General features: G+C 42.7%; 1 long non-coding RNA gene across 1 annotated transcript in view; it reads right to left on the reverse strand.

Annotated features, from left to right (window-relative positions):
* Positions 1-2,000: 2,000 nt before the first annotated feature.
* LOC144381433 (uncharacterized) overlaps positions 2,001-19,450 on the reverse strand; it is a 148,058-nt gene continuing 130,608 nt past the window's right edge. The window contains exon 3 of the long non-coding RNA XR_013446682.1: positions 2,001-2,099. This is a non-coding gene — a long non-coding RNA (uncharacterized LOC144381433). The remainder of the gene's footprint in view (positions 2,100-19,450) is intronic.

Consider the following 19,450-nt stretch of genomic DNA (forward strand, 5'->3'; position numbering starts at 1 on the left):
GTCACCAGGGACGGTGGTGAGGAGGGTTTCTCATATCACTGTACATTCAGCTGAATTTGCAATCGTGTAAATCAGAGGCTTTCTTACACCTGGAAATGTTTGGTGGCAGGTGCAGGGAGGGACAGGTGTTAACGAAGCATGAGCCACCCAGGGTTTCCAAACCCCAGGGCCAGGGGCAGGGGCAGGAGCGAAGGGAAAGGGGCAGATGTCTTGGGGACCCGCAACACAGCGGAGATGAGGTTTGGGGGCAACCTAAGCATCACTCCTCCTGGGCCACCCCACCCCATCTGACATGCTCACAGAAGGCTCATCTTTGCCCCAGAGACAGGCTCTGTCCCAGTGGTGGGGGGCAGGTGGGTATCCACCGATGGGCCCTCGAGAAGCAGCATCGCCATCTCCAAGGTGGGAGGTAAAACAGAAGGTGAATCCCGCATTGCAGCTTTGAGAGTCTGCCCAAGGGCAGGTGGGCAGGGGGAAGGGAGGCTGCCATGGGCCGGGGGCGATTTAGGGAAGCTCAGGAGACGATGACAACAGCCCGGATAGATGAACGCGGTGGCCTTTCTGCAGCTCGCTCTGCCTCCCACTCCCTCCCACTGGTCTTAAGGACGAGGCTGGCTCAGAACTGCCTCCTTCAAAGGTGACTACTAGCCAGGAATCTGCACGTGGCTAGGTAGAGATCCTGGAAACGTATCAGACAGTCAGGCAGGAAAAAGACATTAGGCGAGGGAGAGCCTACGTGACCCGTGACAGAACAAACCCAGGCTGCCGTTTATTACTACTGTCGTCCGACTGGGGTTCCAAGCCATCGCGGGAAACAAAAACTAAAAACAACAAGTGTTGTAAGGAAGGAAAAGGTAGAGCACAGCTCTCATGTTCTTGCAGATGATGTCATCATCCCCATATAAAGTCCAAGACAATCTAGGAATAAACTACCGAGATTAATAACAGTTCAGCCAGATTTGCAGAGAATAAGAGCCACGCACAAAGTTCATAGCATTTCTTCACAACCGCAGTGACCAGAGGGGGAGGGGGGCTGGAAGTGTGTCATTCATTTGTCACTACAGCAAAATCTAATAATGAAAGGGGCAAGAACTTCATGGAGAAAACTATAACTTATTGAAAGTTATAAAGGAAACATTAAATAAATGGTGAGAAATGCAAAATGCACAGATAGGAAGATACAGCATTTTACTTGAATTCTCCAAAACCTATAAATTTAATGAAAATTCAGTCAAAATTCCATTGACATACATGGGGAACCTAAGCTGGTTCTAAAGCATATATGGAAGAACATGTGTGGAGAAGCAGCTTAAGAAATGTTTGGAATGATACCGTACCTGGAATTTGCTTCAGAAGAATCTGGGGCTGGGCTGGGAACCAGGAGGGAGGCTCGAAGTAATGATCCTTGAAACTGGGGAGTAAGCGCACAGGAGGTCACTGTCCCACGGGGTCTACTCCAGTACGTTTAAAATGTTCTATAATACAAGGTTAAAAAAAGTTTATGAATAGAGATAGCTAAAACTTTTCCTTGTGAAAAAGCCAAATTAACTTAGGAGAGAGCGACCACATTACAAAGGTACGGTCACATAAAGAGTGTGAGGGCGGCACAGACCCGTGGAAAGGACGGGGAGCACGTACTCAGGAATTTGGTGATACGATGGAGCTGGTGTCACAAGTCAGTGGGGCATCCGAGCACAGTCCATATAGAACGTGGAGAGAGTGGATTTCTGTATGGGAAAACCCTTTCAACAAGACTCCTGCTTCTGTAGAAGATGAATAAATCCTAACTGTGACCAACCAAACACTGGTAGGACAGAAGATAGGCAATGCAGGACTTTTTAAATCACTGACATAGCGTGAAAGAGGAAGATCAATACGTAGAGCATTGGTGCCATTTATGGAAAGTAACACTTTCTTTTTTTTTTTTTTTTAAAGACTTTTTTTATTTATTTATTTGAGAGAGAGAGAGTGAGAGAGAGCGCAAGAGGGGGTAGGGTTAGAGGGAGAAGCAGACTCCCCGCCGAGCAGGGAGCCCGATGTGGGACTCGATCCAAGGACTCCAGGATCATGACCTGAGCCGAAGGCAGTCGCTTAACCAACTGAGCCACCCAGGCGCCCGGAAAGTAACACTTTCAAAAACAATTTTATGTCGTGGATACATGGAACTGCCTCACATTTTTAAAAAAGGAATAAAAATATACAAACAAAACATGCCAAACCAGTTACCACTGGGTGAATAAGGATGAGACTGTATGTTGTTGTTGTTGCTGTTGTAAAGATTTTATCTATTTATTTGAGAGAGAGAGAGAGCATTTGCAAGTGGGGGGAGGAGGGGCAGAGGGAGAAGGAGAGAATCTCAAGCCGACTCTGCACTGAGCACAGAGCCTAACACGGGGTTCGATCTCATGACCCTGAGATCATGACCTGAGCTGAAATTAAGAGCCAGATACTCAACCGATGGAGCCACCCAGGTGCTCCTTGTTGTTTAAAAAAAAAAAAAATTATGGGCGCCTGGGTGGCTCAGTTGGTTAAGCGACTGCCTTCGGCTCAGGTCATGATCCTGGAGTCCCGGGATCGAGTCCCTCATCGCGCTCCCTGCTCGGCAGGGGGTCTGCTTCTCCCTCTCCCGCTCTCCCCTCTTGTGCTCTTTCTCTCTCTCACTTTCTCTCTCAAATAAATAAATAAAATCTTTAAAAAAAAATAAAAAATAAAAAAGAATTAAGCAAACTCTACCCCCAATGTGGGGCTCGAACTCACATCTCTGAGATCAAGTCGCAGGCTTCACCAACTGTACCAGCCAGGGGCCGCTATTTTTTTTTCCTTTTAAAAAGATTAGAAACCCATCTGACAGGATATTTAGATAAATCTGGGTCGTGGGAATATGATTGTGTTTTGTAAACATCCTTCACTTTTCCTGTATCTTTAAATATTTTTCAAAATTGCAAAAAGTCAAAGAAATGAGAAATCATTCAAAGGAACAACAACATCCCTAAACCAAATCAGAGTGAAGATAAGCTCTCGTAGGCAGCACACGCTGAGGGCAGAGGTGCAGGTGCCAGGGGGAGGCTGCAGAACAGGGAGGTGAGAAAGCAGATGCTTCGCTCAGGGGTAAGTGGGAGAGATTCGTGGACGCGTCCGCTGCGAGAGAAGCCGGGAGCCTCAGGATGATCATGGCCGGAAGCACAGTCCTTGACGCTGGGACAGATCTGCAGCATCACACCGGACACCGTGCAGAAGGGCGGAGTGCCGCAAAGATGGGGACGGGGATAGCCAGAGACCGTGGAGAAACAGCCCGTGCACAGTGGTACTCTTAGAGAGAACAGAAGAAGTAAAGGGGAGGAGGAAAGATATGAGAGCATAAAGCTATCTTGCAACAATGAAAAATGTTTATCGGCCGATCTTATGTTCCAGGGAGAAAAGTGATGCAGAAGATCGACATCATCAAACATCTCAATTAAGTAACTGACCTTGAAGGATAGGGCAGGATGTCTGGCATCTAGAGAGAAAATTGTCCGTAAAGGCAGGAAGAGGTGCCCCCAAAGGGCTTTCTTTCCAGCGGCATTCTAATGGTTCATTTTTAACCCTGTTCAGCTGCAAGTCTCTGTGATGATTCTTTAGCCAAGAATCTGTATTTCTGCTGTTAAATAACAACATTCGCCCCAGTGGATTTGAAGACTCGCTGACTTTATTAAAGGGTTCATGCTCCGGGCAGCATCTCCTCCAGCAAGCAGACAGGCACGGGGAGGCTGTGCATCTATTCTGCTTAGGATGACTTTTATTGCTTGGGTGTGTATTTGAGAAGCAGTATGATAAAACCAAATGTATTTGTTACTAGGGATCATGGCTGGCCATATTCTTTCTTGTCCTTCCGCTCTCCTGCCTTCCCTCTTCCCTCCCTCCCCCACTCCTCCTGTTAGAGCAGAAAAACCTGGTTTGTTTTTTAAAGATTTTATTTATTTATTTGAGAGAGAGAGCACGAGCAGGGTGGGAGGGAGGGGCAGAGGGAGAAGCAGGCTCCCCGCTGAGCACAGAGCCAAACAGGGCTTGATCCCGGGACCCTGAGATCATGACCTGAGCCGAAGCCAGATGCTTCAGCGAGCCACCCAGGCGCCCCCAGAAAAACCTGTTTGATTCGCTGTGTCTGGTCTCCGCATACACTGTGCTCTGCATATACAAACTATTCTCAGTCCGGTAGGTTGGACTTGGGGACCAGGTGCAGGAAAGCAGCAAACTGAAGCAGAGCCTGAGCTTTGGGCTCCAGGACGAAGGGCCATTCTGAAGCACCTGATTCCGGCAGACATTCCCAACCAGGGTCTGAATGTCTGCAGCAGGTGGGCAGGGAGGGTGGGGAGAACATTCCTCCAGAAGCCAGACCCAAGGAGTGTCCCAGGGATGCGGGGCAGAGGGAGGGGGTCGCTCTCAGCCTGCTGGGGGTCTCACTGCAAGAGGGCAGGTTGCTCAGGAAATCTCGGCCAGGAAGCAGGGGTGAGTCACTCAGAAGGACCAACTGAAGGTAGCGGACTCAGGCTGAGCAGAATTTGCTTCTTGAATAGCATTATCCTGGGTCTGCCTTGCTCCGCTGGGCCATACGTGGCTAGAAAGCTCTGGAAGGACCTCCAGAGGTGGTTCCACCTAATGGTTCATTCACTGTCAAGACTGGACCATGTAGCTTAGTGATTTTCCAGCACTTCACAGCCAGTTAGAGCGAACCGGAACTCAGCTGTAGCTCCTATTGGATTCTTAATTCACTCTTCTTTGTTGAAAAGATCAAATATCGAATATTTATGTTTTCTCCACTTAATATTTTAAAATATGTTTAAAAATATTTTATATAATATATTTATATTTACATTTTACATATATATTATGCTACATACTATATTACTGTATAGTAACACTGTATATTGTATATAATAGCCTTATATTATAGTAATAATATATGTAACTATCCTACATACCATATTTTATGCCCTATATATTTTGTATACATACAATATATGACATATAGCACATAATATAGAGAGTATAATATACAGTGTATATAGCATATATTATATAGAATATGTAGTATATTTAATATCTTATAATGTCATTTATTACATATCATGGCATTTATTATATAAACATAGAAATAACTGTGTAATTATGTATTTTATAATCATATTATAAATTACATAGTCATAGGATTATATATTATACATAATTACATAATATATAATGATATATAATAATACATGGTAATATAATATGTAATATATATGTGGGTGTGTGTATATCTCCCTCCAAACACAATGTCCCTGGGCTCATTCAATGGTGCTCTTGTTGCCGAGCCCATCTGGAGGACACTTTGTTGGGTCTGTTTCTTCCTATGGTATAATGTCCCAGGTCATCGTTCTTCCCGCGTACCTGCGAGGAGACTCTTCTGCAACCCATATGTCCCGGGCTCACAGGATCTCCATCGGCGACAAGCCTGACTTCGCATTTTCACACGTATGGCATTTCTTTCTCTTTCACACAATGTTGCAGCAAAGGACTTTTTCCTCTCTCAAGCTTCCATCATTTTTCCCGTGGACAATATCAACCCCACAGATCACAGGGCTGGTGGCATCTGCAGGGCATCTCTTCCTGCGGCAAAGCCCGTGGAGAATAAACTGGCCGCACATCACGGTAGGTGAACGGCAGCTGTCACTTTTCTGTGTGGGTTCAGAATTGTGCTCCAGAGGCTGAGAAAACATCTTGTGTAGATAAACCCTGGGAGGCTGGGATGTAAGCAGGAGCAGCTGGCTGGCAGCCGGAACTGCCTTTTGGACTGTCATCTGTATAAACACGCAGGAAGGGGCTTGTGAGCGCTAAAGTAAATACAAAGGCGCGTTTGAGCCATATATACGAGGGACTTACAACAAACCCTGCCTAGTCCTTTTACAGGGTGCGTCTCCCCCCGAGGAAACAGACCATGCCAATTAGACGAACATCCTGACAAACCAACTGTCTCGGGGCTGCACCATGAAGGGAGGGAGATGTGCTCATTTAACGAGATCTGTCGGAGGGAGAAATGCCGGCTGTGTTTCCGAACATGAGCACAAGCGAGCCGAGTGAAGGCAGCGTGGGAGGCAGAGATGATGCCGTGAGCGCCCCCAGGGCTCTGCAAACGGTAAGGGAAAAGTGGACTTGCACAGCTAGGACCGTGCAAGGAAACCCCCTGGATCTTTTAATCTACTCAGCGCAGCGGGCTTTGTGTGGCTACTGATGGGGCTGGTTTTCGATGTGGACTGCCAGCCTCGCTAGCAAGTGCCAGCGCAGGTGTTAAATTTTTCTGTGCGCCATGCGGGCACGGGTTGTACCGCTGGCCATCCTGCAGGACTGCAATCCATGCCCCCCGATTAACAAGCGACTCCCCATTTCCTGCTCCCCAGTCCGACACCCACCACGCCACTCCCGTGCTGGGAATCGGACTGTTGCTGATGCAGCGTTTGTCCTTCTGGGACCACACGGGCCACCAAGCACCCTGTCCCCCAGCCTCGCCCATACTGGCACATACGGAAGAACCTCCTTCTTTCTCAGTCAGCCTCAGGTTCTGACGGGACTGCCCCTCGCCCCTTCTCACTACTCAGCCTCGATGTCTCCTCAGTCGTATTGATCCAGAACATGTCTTTTGCTTTTGATCTAAGTGATATTCTAGAATGTGGCAAGAGAAAGTGAGGCTTTGATGGGAGAAATGCCTTGGGACTAAGAAGGAAGCAGGGATTTGACACAAGGAAACCCAGATGAGGCTGCCTTTCTCTCAGCATCAGCCACAGGGCAGAGCTCCTGGCAAGGCTGATAAAGTCTAGTGGCTGAATTGCCTTTGAGATCCCAGCTTGACGATCTGCTCAAAAGCTCAAAATTGTTGAACATGCCATGCAATTAATTTTCCTAATTATGTAACTTTGTGGACACATCAACAGAAGCATTCTGGAAATTTACTTAAAGTGAGCATATGGGTCATGATATCTCATTTATGAATTTCATCAGTGGAAAAGACATAGCTTCATTTAATGACATGGTATTCAATTAAGTTTAATCATATTAAATGATTACCACAATTAGGCATACAAAGTCACCAATAAACACTTTGCTGAAGTCATTAGCAGATGTGAAAAGTCACTGAAGAACACTTAATCTTATAATGATCTCAGCAAATCAGCAAAGAAAATGCCAGAGAAACTTGCACATAAGTTGCTCTTGGAACTGGAAAATGTACTGGATTCCCTACAGTGGAGGCCCCAGGTTCTCCTCATGGTTTGGGATGACATCCCTTTGTTCCAGGGGCTGAAGGCACAGTCTGGCTCACGAGCCAGCTTCTGTGAGTCCAGGCTCTGCCGCCTGCCTGCTGTGTGAGCTGAGCAGGCCACGAACCTGACTGTGCCATGGTCCCTCACCTATGAACGGCAGTGAAAGTGGTCACGATAACGTTGTTGTGAGAAGGAAGTTAGTTAATACACGTAAAACATTCAGAATAGCATTGGGGGCATGCTAGTAATACAGGACCTGGCTGTTCCCAGCATGATTGCATCACGGTCATTGTACAGATCTTCTCTGTAAATACTTTTGTGTGTTCGACAATGTTTTTGTTGTTGTCTTCATAGTCTTAGCAAAACATGCCAAAGGCGTACACTGCAGATGTGGCAAATTTCACAAAGAAATTGGTATTAATGCTTGGCACAAGATATCAGAGTATGAGTCAAGGCTGTGGTGACAAACAACTGGGAAATCTCAGTCACTGGAAAGAGAGATCACTATTTCGTGGTCTTGCCGCATGCACATCTTGTTGGAATTGGATGGCTCCATTCTGTGTGCTCACCGGAGGTGCTGGGACTCCAGGTTCTTTCCTACAAAGGCAGGACCAGAGGGATATGGCACATCTCTCCTGACTTTGATGTTTCCACTTGGAAGTGATGTGCATGATTTCTGTTTCCATCTCGTTGGTTAAAGGAGGCCCCACAGACAGATATAGGGCAGGGAAGAGAGGAGACCTGGAAATATTTGGGGAGCAGTTACTCCCTACTCATTCCAAGCCGAGGTTTGGCTCTCACCTATCACATGCAGAAAAAAATAGACCACATGGCTCAACAACAGGGCTAAGGGTCTCCCTATCCCAGAGTGTCTCCCAGAAAACAGTAAAGATTGCATCCTTTCCCCTCTCTGGGAGCCTTTAAATATGTGATCAACATTTGGAAATTTTCAAATCTTTTCTTGTTGCTCTCCTAATTAGTAGGCTGCTATGAACTCCTGGAAACACAAAGAGAAAGGATATTTCTGTGGTGGTGACATGTGAGAAGATGGTGCCAGGAGAGAATATGATGTCTGGGAGATTGCAGGGAAAGAGGATTTCTAGTTTCTAGCTCAGAAGAGCTGCGGTGTGGGTGTACATTGCTATACACATATAAGGGCCATTTGTGCAGTGTACATTACACATTTTTCCAATAAATTTTTTTTCAGTTCTGAGAAGGTACATAAAGCATAATAATATATTCTTTGGGTTGCTTGTTCCCATTCACTGGTGTAAAAAAGTAAATTATAATTACTGGAATTAAGGCATTGATGAGTGGCTTAGGATGGCCTATGTTTTAGTTGTAAATTACAGATCATTTAGAGTCTGATGTATAAAGTAAAATCCCAATTCTGCCATCGTTATCTAGTTGGCCTTGGCCACCTCAATTTCCTCATCTGAAAAATGTGGGAAACACTGCTTTTTAGTCAATTCTAAGCCACAGTGTATCGTAGCTTAAATGGTAGCATTCTTTTCTGGTTGTGATACAAAATAGTGCTGTGTATTTTCTAAAGATGGTGCCTTAGATTCAGTGAAACCCAGAAATAGCTGTTTTGGAAGGCCGCTGGGATGACAAATTGAGATTATATGAATGTCAAATGTTTTGTAAAGCTGAAGTACTACAAAAATGCTAGCTATTATTTTATAGCAGGAATTGCTCAAAATGTGTCTTTTTCTCAAACTTGCAAAAATATTAAAAAACAGTTTGAGAAAATAAAAATGGTTCTGGTCAGAGTGACTCATATGATAGCATGCCCCAGAGTGACTCATATGATAGCATGCCCCAGAGATTTCATGAGTCTCTCCTATTCACCAGGAGGAGGAAAGGAGGTGCCAAGGCCAGCAACATTACCAAAGTGTGCAGTTTCAGCGGGTAATGGAACCGGTGAGCTTCTTCTGCTCAATCACTCATAGTCGAAGCCCTGATGCTTCCCATGCCTTTGTGTGCTGAAGCCAAAGCTTATCTCTCAGTCACGTATCCCTCCCAGCTATGTATCTTTGGGGGTTGAGCATGTTTAAAATTTAGAAAGTGGCGTGAGCGTGGCTTACTCTCTATATTGACATTCTAGATAGTGAGGTTCAGAATGCAAGGAGAGCTGGTAGACCCATGGACCTCAGAGAATCTGAGTTAGAAGGGGACTTCATGGTCATAGTGTTTTCTCCAGGTGAAGAAACTAAAACTCAGAAAACACAACAACGTCAAATATTCCCTCGTTCTGTATTGCTAAGATCTAGAGTCAGCCGTTCGTTTCATTTTCCAAGCTACACCTTTTTTCTTTTCCACTTATTCCATGGAAGCAACGCAGTTGAGGGTAAGTACTCCCCAACCCTGAAAGAATCAATGGCAGGAAGTGACTCAAACCCTGGGAAAGAGAATCCAATTTCTAGAGAAAAATTTACTTGTTCTAATGCAAGTAATGTCCTTGAGGCCCTAGGTATAGATGGAACAGCACAGCAAGTGGGGACCCTGTGTGTTGCTTGTGACTTGAACTTTGGCATCCACTAGATTCTGTTTAAAGCCATGTAATGCTTTACTGGCTCTGGAACAGGCCTTCCCCTATCTCCTGGTTCTTGAACCATCTAGACATTTGCATTCTTTCTCTTTCCTCTTCCTGCTCCCTTTCAAACCATCCCCACTCTAGCCAGCTCTTCAGTCCCAGGTCAAATTTAAACGCTTCCTTCTTGACTACCAACTTGGATTGAAACTTTCCTCCCTCTGAATCCTGTCGTGCTAACAGTAGATGCCGTTCGCTTGTGTTTTCTACTTCCCCCTAATTCAGTTAGTGATCTTTGTCAGCCAAAAGACAGGCTTTGTAAGCTCTCAGACTGACTTTAATACTTTTCTGTGAATCAGGATCTGGCCGGTCTTGACTATACTTCTTGTGACTCAATGAGTGATTATAAATCACATAATTATACTTAGAAACTGGACATCATTACTTAAAATTTTCAGAACGTGGTCCCTGTGATATTCTCAGTGTCAGAAGACATGCTGGGTATGTGTTATGCTTACTTTCAAGCAAAATTAACCCTCAGAATTGACCATCTACAAAGTAAACTGTTATCCTTGGAGCAGTTTTTTTTCTCTGAATGAGGAGCTTTGATTGTACATTTTTCCAATATACATTTTTTCAGTTCTGAGATCGTACATAAAGCCTATAAGTCAGTAATGTATGTTAGGTTGCCAATTCCCATTTACTGATGTACAGTAAATGTAATTTACTGTAACTAAGACATTGAAAAACCGCTTAGTTCAATCTGTTTTTTTGTAAAACAAAACTGTGGTAAAAGTCTGTTGTAAAAATCTAATTTCATCAAATTTCTTTTTTTTTTTTTTAAAGATTTTATTTATTTATTTGACAGAGAGAGAGAGAGAGAGAGAGGGAACACAAGCAGGGGGAGCGGGAGAGGGAGAAGCAGGCTTCCTGCGGAGCAGGGAGCCCGATGCGGGGCTCGATCTCAGGACCCTAGGATCATGACCTGAGCCGAAGGCAGACGCTTAATGACTGAGCCACCTAGGCGCCCCTAATTTCATCAAATTTCTGTGAAGAAAAGTAACAAGGTGAATTTAGTGTGTTCTTCAAGTTTTAGTTCCTGGCATGGCTGATGGCTAATATTATATGGATCAAGTACGGCATGGTCTGTAAACGTTTTCCTTTGCAGGCCATATACCTTGTGTTCATGAATCAATGCTGTTGTTGTAGCAGGAAAACAGCCATATAATTCGTGGATAAATGGGTGTGGTTGTTTTTTATTAAAACTTTATTTACAAAAACAGATATTGGCTGAATTTGGCTGGGGCATAATTTGTTGACTCCTGGTCTAAAGATTTGAAATATTTACTTAAATCTGTTCAACAGAATAGATACTCTGCTAAGTAATAGGAGAGAATAATAAAAAAGACAGAATTTATAATTTTTTAGGAGACAATAGTTTCTTTTTTATTTAAGATTTTATTTTTAAGTCGTCTCTACACCCAACATGGGGCTTGAACTCACAGCCCCGAGATCAAGAGTCACAGGCTCTACTGACTGAGCCAGCCAGGCACCCCAGGAGACAATAGTTTTTTTTTTTGTTTTTTTTTTAAAGATTTTATTTATTTATTTGACAGAGAGAGACACAGTGAGAGAGGAAACACAAGCAGGGGGGTGGGAGAGGGAGAAGCAGGCTTCCCACCGAGCAGGGAGCCCGATGAGGGGCTCGATCCCAGGACCCTGAGATCATGACCTGAGCCGAAGGCAGACGCTTAACGACTGAGCCACCCAGGCGCCCCAGAGACAATAGTTTTGATTATTTAAATTTTAATTAAACTATTTGAAACAAAGTATTTGGCTACAAAATATGCCTTTGGAGGTTAAAAATGAGTCATACAATTAAAATATTTCCTTCACTGGTCTGGCATGGTACCAAAATTTCCAGAAATAAAGTTCCTATGCCTGGTGAGGTTGAACACACCTATAAAATCCAAGTATGTCTGGAGTTTGGGGTTATGATCTGTAGGTTTGCTACATTTGCATGAACTTACCTACAGTTAAGAGTCTGAACTACGGGCGCCTGGGTGGCTCAGTCGTTAAGTGCCTGCCTTTGGCTCAGGTCATGATCCCAGGGTCTTGGGATCAAGTCCCACATTGGGCTCCCTGCTCGGCAAGAAGGCTGCTTCTCCCTCTCCCATTCCCCCTGCTTGTGTTCCTGCTCTCGCTGTGTCTCTCTCTGTCAAATAAATAAATAAAATCTTAAAAAAAAAAAAAAAGAGTTTGAACTACATTTGGGTAGAAATGGGTAGCCAGTGGGCTGCAAAAGTTCTGTAGACATTTTTCCCTAGTTGATTAATGTTGTAAAATTATAATATTTTTGGATTTAATTCAAGATGGCAACATAGGAAGATCCTGAACTCGCCTCTTTCCACAGACACAGAATCTATAGCTACATATGAAGAGTTTCCTCTGAAATAAACCTAAAAACCAGCAGATTGAGCCCTACCCATTGGGCAAATGCTCATTGAACACACTGAAGAAGGTTGGAGAGAATGAGACAGAATCTCAGCATGAACCCAACCCTGGTGCAGTGACCCACAATCAGGAGGGAACTCAAAACCTGGAGCTTCTTCCTGAGGAGTGAAAGGTTGGAACCCCACATTGGGAACTCCAACTTTTAGGTCCTGCACCTGAGAGAGGAGCCCCCAAAACATCTAGCTTTGAAACCCAATGGGACTCATATCCATAACACCCATAAAGGTATAAACTGAGAAATGACTCTTGAAAGGCTTATGTGCTTAAACCCACCCAATGCAGAGCAGCCAACTGTGCCCAGACTTTATGTGAAGCATGGTCATTTGCTTACATTAAAGTGTAAGCCTATGGGGCAGGCATCTAATTTAACACACATATGTAGGAACCTGCTGGGATACTTTCCAGGGACAGAAATTGGCGAGCACCATCTCCATGCTCTCCCTCTGTCTTGCTCCAGCTGGTGGGCGCAATCTTTTCCTCTCCCAGTGGGCACCATTTGTGTGTTCCCACTCTGCCTCCATCCAGCTGGCAGGTGCCATTTTTGTACCCTCCCCCCGCTGCATTCCAGAGTGCCAATAGCTCCTGGACGGGAGCCTTGACATGCATCTGTTGCCCTGGCTTTTGTGGCTGCCACTCAGGCACTCCCCTTGATTGCCTAGCTCTGGAGACCCAGGGGGCCATGCGTTACTGGGTCCCATGGGACTATAACAATCAGACAATTCTTGGCAGGCTACCACCCTCAGGGCACTAACAGAAATAAATTAAATAGGGATTAAAAAGACAATGGAAAAGATTGATAAATCCAAGAGCTGGTTCTTCGAAAAGCATAAACAAAATTGACCAAACTTTGGGGCGCCTGAGTGGCTCAGTTAGTTCAGTGTCTGCCTTCAGCTCAGGTCATGATCCCAGGATCCTGGGATCAAGTCCCGCTTCGGGTTCCCTCCTCAGCAGGAAGCCTGCTTCTCCCTTTCCGTCTCCCTCTGCCCCTCCCACGCTTGTGCTCTCTTACATACTCTCTCTCTCAAATAAATAAATAAAATCTTAAAAAAAAAATTGACAACCTTTAGCTGAGTCACCAAGAGAGAAGACTCAAAATCAGAATGGAATGAGGAAATGCTATAACTAATAACACAGAAATATAAAGGACCTCAAGAGACTACAATAAACAATTATATACCAAAAAATTGGACAACCTAGAAGAAATTGATAAATTCTTAGAAACACACAACCTACTAAGACTGAATCATGAGGAAATTAAAAAATCTGAACAGACTGATTTCTAGTAGGGAGATTGAATCAGTAATCAAAATCTCCCAACAAACAAAAGTCCAGGACCAGATGGCATGACTGGTGAATTCTGCCAAACATTCAAAGAAGCATTAATACCAATCCTTCTGAAACTTTTCCAAAAGGTAGAAGAGAGGGAACACTTCCAAATACATTTTAAGAGCCCACATTACATGATACCAAAACCAGACAAGAATACAACAAGAAGAATAATTACAGGTCAATATCTCTGATGAACATAGATACAAAAATCCTCAACAAAATATGAACAAACTGAAAAAAAAAAAGAAAAAAAATTAACAAACTGAATTCAACACTACATTAAAATGATCATATGCCACAATCAAGTGGGATTTATTCCAGGGATGCAAGTATGTCAACATCTGCAAATCAGTGTGACACACCACATTAACAAAATGAATTGTAAAAATCATATGATCAACTGAATAGATGTAGAAAAACAATTGACAAAATTAAACATCCATTTGTGATAAAACCCCCAACAAAGTGTGTATCAGGGAATGTACCTCAATGTAAAAAGGCCACATATGACAAGCCCACAGCTACCATTATACACAATGGTGGAAAGCTGAATGCCTTTCCTGTAAGATCAGGAATAAGAAAGAGTTGCTTACCACTTCTATTTAACATAGCAGTGGATGTCCTAGCTAGAACAATTAGGGAAGAAAAAGAAATAAAGGATACAAATTGGAAAGAAGAAATAAAAATTGCCATTATTTGTAGGTGACATGCTATTATATAGAAAACCCCAAGATTCCATCAAAAACTGCTAGAACTAATAAATTCAGTAAAGTTGTGGAACATGAATCAATATATAAAAATATATTGCTTTTTTATATGCTAATAATAAACTATCAGAATGAGAAATTAAGAAAACAATCCTATTTAAAATTGCATCAAAAAGAATAAAATACCTGGGAATAAATTTAACAAGACAATGAAAGACCTGTACTCTGAAAACTATAGGACGTTCATGAAGAAATTGAAGAATACACAAATAAATGGAAAGATATAGAATACTCATGGATTGGAAGAATTACTATTGTTAAAATGTTGATACTACTCAAAGCAATCTATAGAATCAATGCAATTCTTATCAAAATTCTTATAGCATTTTTCATAGAAATAAACCACCCTAAAATTTGTATAAAACCACAAAAGACCCCAGATAGCCAAAGCAATCTTAACAACAAAACTGGAGGCATCATGTGCCCCAATTTTAAACTGTTACAAAATTACAGTTATCAAAACAGTATGGTATTGGCAAAAATGGACATATAAAAATGGAACAATACAGTAGAATAGAGAGCCCAGAAATAAACCCACACATATATATGATCAATTTATGACAAAGGAGACTAGAATATATAATGGGGAAGACAGTCTCTTCAACAAATGGTATTGGGAAAACTGGACAGCCACATGCAAAAGAATGACACTGGACCATTTTCTTACACCATAGACAAAAATTAACTCAAAATGAATTTGAATGTAATACCCGAATCCATAAAATTGCTAGAAGAAACATAGGTGGTAACCTCATTCACATTCATCTTGGCGATGATTTTTTAATGTGGCACCAAAGGCAACAAAAGCATAAATAAACAGGTAGGTCTAAATCAAACTGAAAAGCTTCTGCACAGCAGGGGAAACCATCAACAAAATGAGAGGGCAACCTACTGAATGGGAGAAAATATTTGCAAATAATATGCCTGGTGTAGAGTTAATATTACAAATATGTAAAGAACTCCTACAACCCCATAGCAAAATGTAAACAATCTGATTTAAAAATCGGCAGAGGGTCTGAATAGACATTTTTCCAAAGAAGACATACAAATGGCTAATAGGTACATGAATGATGCTCTAAATCACTCATCACCAGGGAAATCCAAATCAAAACCACAGTGAGAGATCACCTCACACTGGTCAGAATGGCTAAAATTAAAAGACAAGTGTTGGTGAGGATGTGGAGAAAAAGGATCCCTCCTGCACTGTTGGTGGGAATGAAAACTGCTGTAGCCACTGTGGACAACAGCACGGAGGTTCCTCAAACAATAAAAATAGAGCTACCATGTGATCCAGTAATTCCAGTACTGAGTATTGATTCAAAGAAATGAAAACACTAACTCCAAAAAGATTCTGCATCCCCATGTTCACTGCAATATTATTTATAACCCCAAGATATAGAAACGACTTAAGTGTCCATCAACAAATGGATTTAAAAATGTGATTACACACACACACACACACACACACACACACACACACACACACAGAGTGGAATATTACTCAGCCATAAAAAGAATGAAGTCTTTGGGATTGAGCCCCACATCGGGCTCCCTGCTCTGTGGGAAGCCAGCTTCTCCCTCTCCCATTGCCCCTGCTTGTGTTCCCTCTTTTGCTGTGTCTCTCTCTGTCAAATAAATAAATAAAATCTTAAAAAAAAAAAAATGAAGTCTTCCCATTTGTAACCACATGGATGGACCCTGAGGACATTATGCTGAGTGACATAAGTCAGTCATTATATAAAATATTTCAAGTCTTTTTCCAGAAGAATGACCTGTTTTTCTTCATCATACAAGACAGGGGCTAAAGGTTTCTTTTAGCAAGTTAACACATTCTTAATGTCAGATCTAAAGCATTCCTGTTTTTGAGCAAATTATTTTCCATGGAAAATACATATTTACCCCTTATTGCTGTTATTAAGCTTGACAGTTTGGTTCTCTGTGAAGTCCTAAAAGTCTATGAGCAGACATCAACGACATTCTCTATATTAAATATGACTGGTGACTAATTTTGAGGTATTTACTCTAAACTACGGAACAGCTGTGCCACTCGATAGGCTTCATGTCCACCTGCTCTCCTGCTAGTGCTTTCCCAATTACACACATACGGTAAGCTGTTTGCAGACGCTCAGAATAGTGAACTCCTTATAGGGATCGAGGGTACATACCTCAATATCATAAAAGCCATCTATGAAAAACCTACAGCGAATATCATTCTCAATGGGGAGAAACTGAGAGCTTTCCCCCTAAGGTCAGGAACGCGGCAGGTATGTCAACTATCACCACTGCTATTCAACATAGTATTAGAAGTCCTAGCCACAGCAATCAGACAACAAAAAGAAATCAAAGGCATCCAAATCGGCAAAGAAGAAGTCAAACTCTCACTCTTTGCAGATGATATGATACTTTATGTGGAAAACCCAAAAGACTCCACCCCAAAACTGCTAGAACTCATACAGGAATTCAGTAAAGTGGCAGGATACAAAATCAATGCACAGAAATCAGTGGCATTTCTATACACCAACAACAAGTCAGAGTCAATCCCATTTACAATTGCACCCAAAACCATAAGATACCTGGGAATAAATCTAACCAAAGAGGCAAAGGATCTGTACTCAGAAAACTATAAAATACTCATGAAAGAAATTGAGGAAGACACAAAGAAATGGAAAAACGTTCCATGCTCATGGATTGGAAGAACAAATATTGTGAAGATGTCAATGCTACCTAGAGCAATCTACACATTCAATGCAATCCCCATCAAAATACCATCCACTTTTTTCAAAGAAATGGAACAAATAATCCTAAAATTTGTATGGAACCAGAAAAGACCCCGCATAGCCAGAGGAATGTTGAAAAAGAAAAGCAAAGCTGGCAGCATCACAATTCCGGACTTCAAGCTCTATTACAAAGCTGTCATCATCAAGACAGTATGGTACTGGCATAAAAACAGACACATAGATCAATGGAACAGAATAGAGAGCCCAGAAATGGACCCTCAACTCTATGGTCAACTAATCTTTGACAAAGCAGGAAAGAATGTCCAATGGGAAAAAGACAGTCTCTTCAACAAATGGTGTTGGGAAAATTGGACAGCCACATGCAGAAGAATGAAACTGGACCATTTCCTTACACCACACACAAAAATAGACTCCAAATGGTTGAAAGACCTCAGTGTGAGACAGGAGTCCATCAAAATCCTAAAGGAGAACACAGGCAGCAACCTCTTCGACCTCAGCCGCAGCAACTTCTTCCTAGAAACATCACCAAAGGCAAGGGAAGCAAGGGCAAAAATGAACTATTGGGACTTCATCAAGATAAAAAGCTTTTGCAAAGCAAAGGAAACAGTCAACAAAACCAAAAGACAACTGACAGAATGGGAGAAGACATTTGCAAATGACGTATCAGATAAAGGGCTAGTATCCAAAATCTATAAAGAACTTATCAAACTCAACACCCAAAGAACAAAGAATCCAATCAAGAAATGGGCAGAAGACATGAACAGACATTTTTCCAAAGAAGACCTCCAAATGGCCAACAGACACATGAAAAAGTGCTCAACATCGCTCGGCATCAGGGAAATCCAAATCAAAACCTCAATGAGATACCACCTCACACCAGTCAGAATGGCTAAAATTAACAAGTCAGGAAAGGACAGATGTTGGCGGGGATGCGGAAAAAGGGGAACCCTCCTACACTGTTGGTGGGAATGCAAGGTGGTGCAACCACTCTGGAAAACAGTATGGAGGTTCCTCAAAAAGTTGAAGATAGAGCTACCATATGATCCAGCAATTGCACTACTGGGTATTTACCCCAAAGATACAAATGTAGGGATTCGAAGGGATACGTGCACCCCGATGTTTATAGCAGCAATGTCCACAATAGCCAAACTGTGGAAAGAGCCAAGATGTCCATCAACAGATGAATGGATAAAGAAGAGGTGGTATATATATACAATGGAATATTACGCAGCCATCAAAAGTAATGAGATCTTGCCATTTGCAACGACATGGTTGGAACTGGAGGGTGTTATGCTGAGCGAAATAAGTCAAACAGAGAAAGACATGTATCATATGACCTCACTGATATGAGGAATTCTTAATCTCAGGAAACAAACTGAGGGTTGCTGGAGTGGGGGGTGGGGTGGGAGGGATGGGGTGGTGAGTGATAGACACTGGGGAGGGTATGTGCTATGGTGAACGCTGTGAATTGTGCAAGACTGTTGAATCACAGATCTGTACCTCTGAAACAAATAATACATTATATGTTAAGAAAAAAAAAAAAAGAAGAAGATAGCAGGAGGGGAAGAATGAAGGGGGGGAAATCGGAGGGGGAGACGAACCATGAGAGACGATGGACTCTGAAAAACAAACTGAGGGTTCTAGAGGGGAGGGGGGTGGGAAGATGGGTTAGCCTGGTGATGGGTATTGAGGAGGGCACGTTCTGCATGGAGCACTGGGTGTTATGCACAAACAATGTATCATGGAACACTACATCAAAAACTAATGATGTAATGTATGGTGATTAACATAACAATAAGAAATTAAAAAAAAAAAGAATAGTGAACTCTTTACATGTTTTCAGGAAAACTTGAAGTAGAAATGCAGAAAATTGTGCTTTGTTTGCATGTTTGAAACGGTCATGGTGGGTTCTTACAATCCGTCTGAGGATCTTTCACTCAAGATGCAAACTTACATACAACGATATTTTAAGAATGACCGACCCATTGTGGTCCCCGCTGAAATCCAGGTACAGCAAGCACTTGGTGCTTTGGATGCTTTCCAGCTGTTACATGTTCCAGCAAAATAAGATTTTCTGATGCTATATTCATTAGTGTGGCAAGAATTTCAAAGCCCACGGAACCTGCTTAAATAGAGGACAAACCCATAGTTGGTGTGGTATGTGCGACACAAGTGCTGATGCGTAACCAGCCCGTGGGTGGAGAAGATGAGAGCTTTGAGTTCAGTAAGTTCATCTTCAAATACTCACGAGATGCATAAAGCAGAGACAGAACCCGCCACTCTTGCCCCAAGAGTGCG

The sequence above is a fragment of the Halichoerus grypus genome, chromosome 3, assembly GCF_964656455.1.
Source record: "Halichoerus grypus chromosome 3, mHalGry1.hap1.1, whole genome shotgun sequence".
In the NCBI taxonomy this organism is placed as follows: Eukaryota; Metazoa; Chordata; class Mammalia; order Carnivora; family Phocidae; genus Halichoerus; species Halichoerus grypus.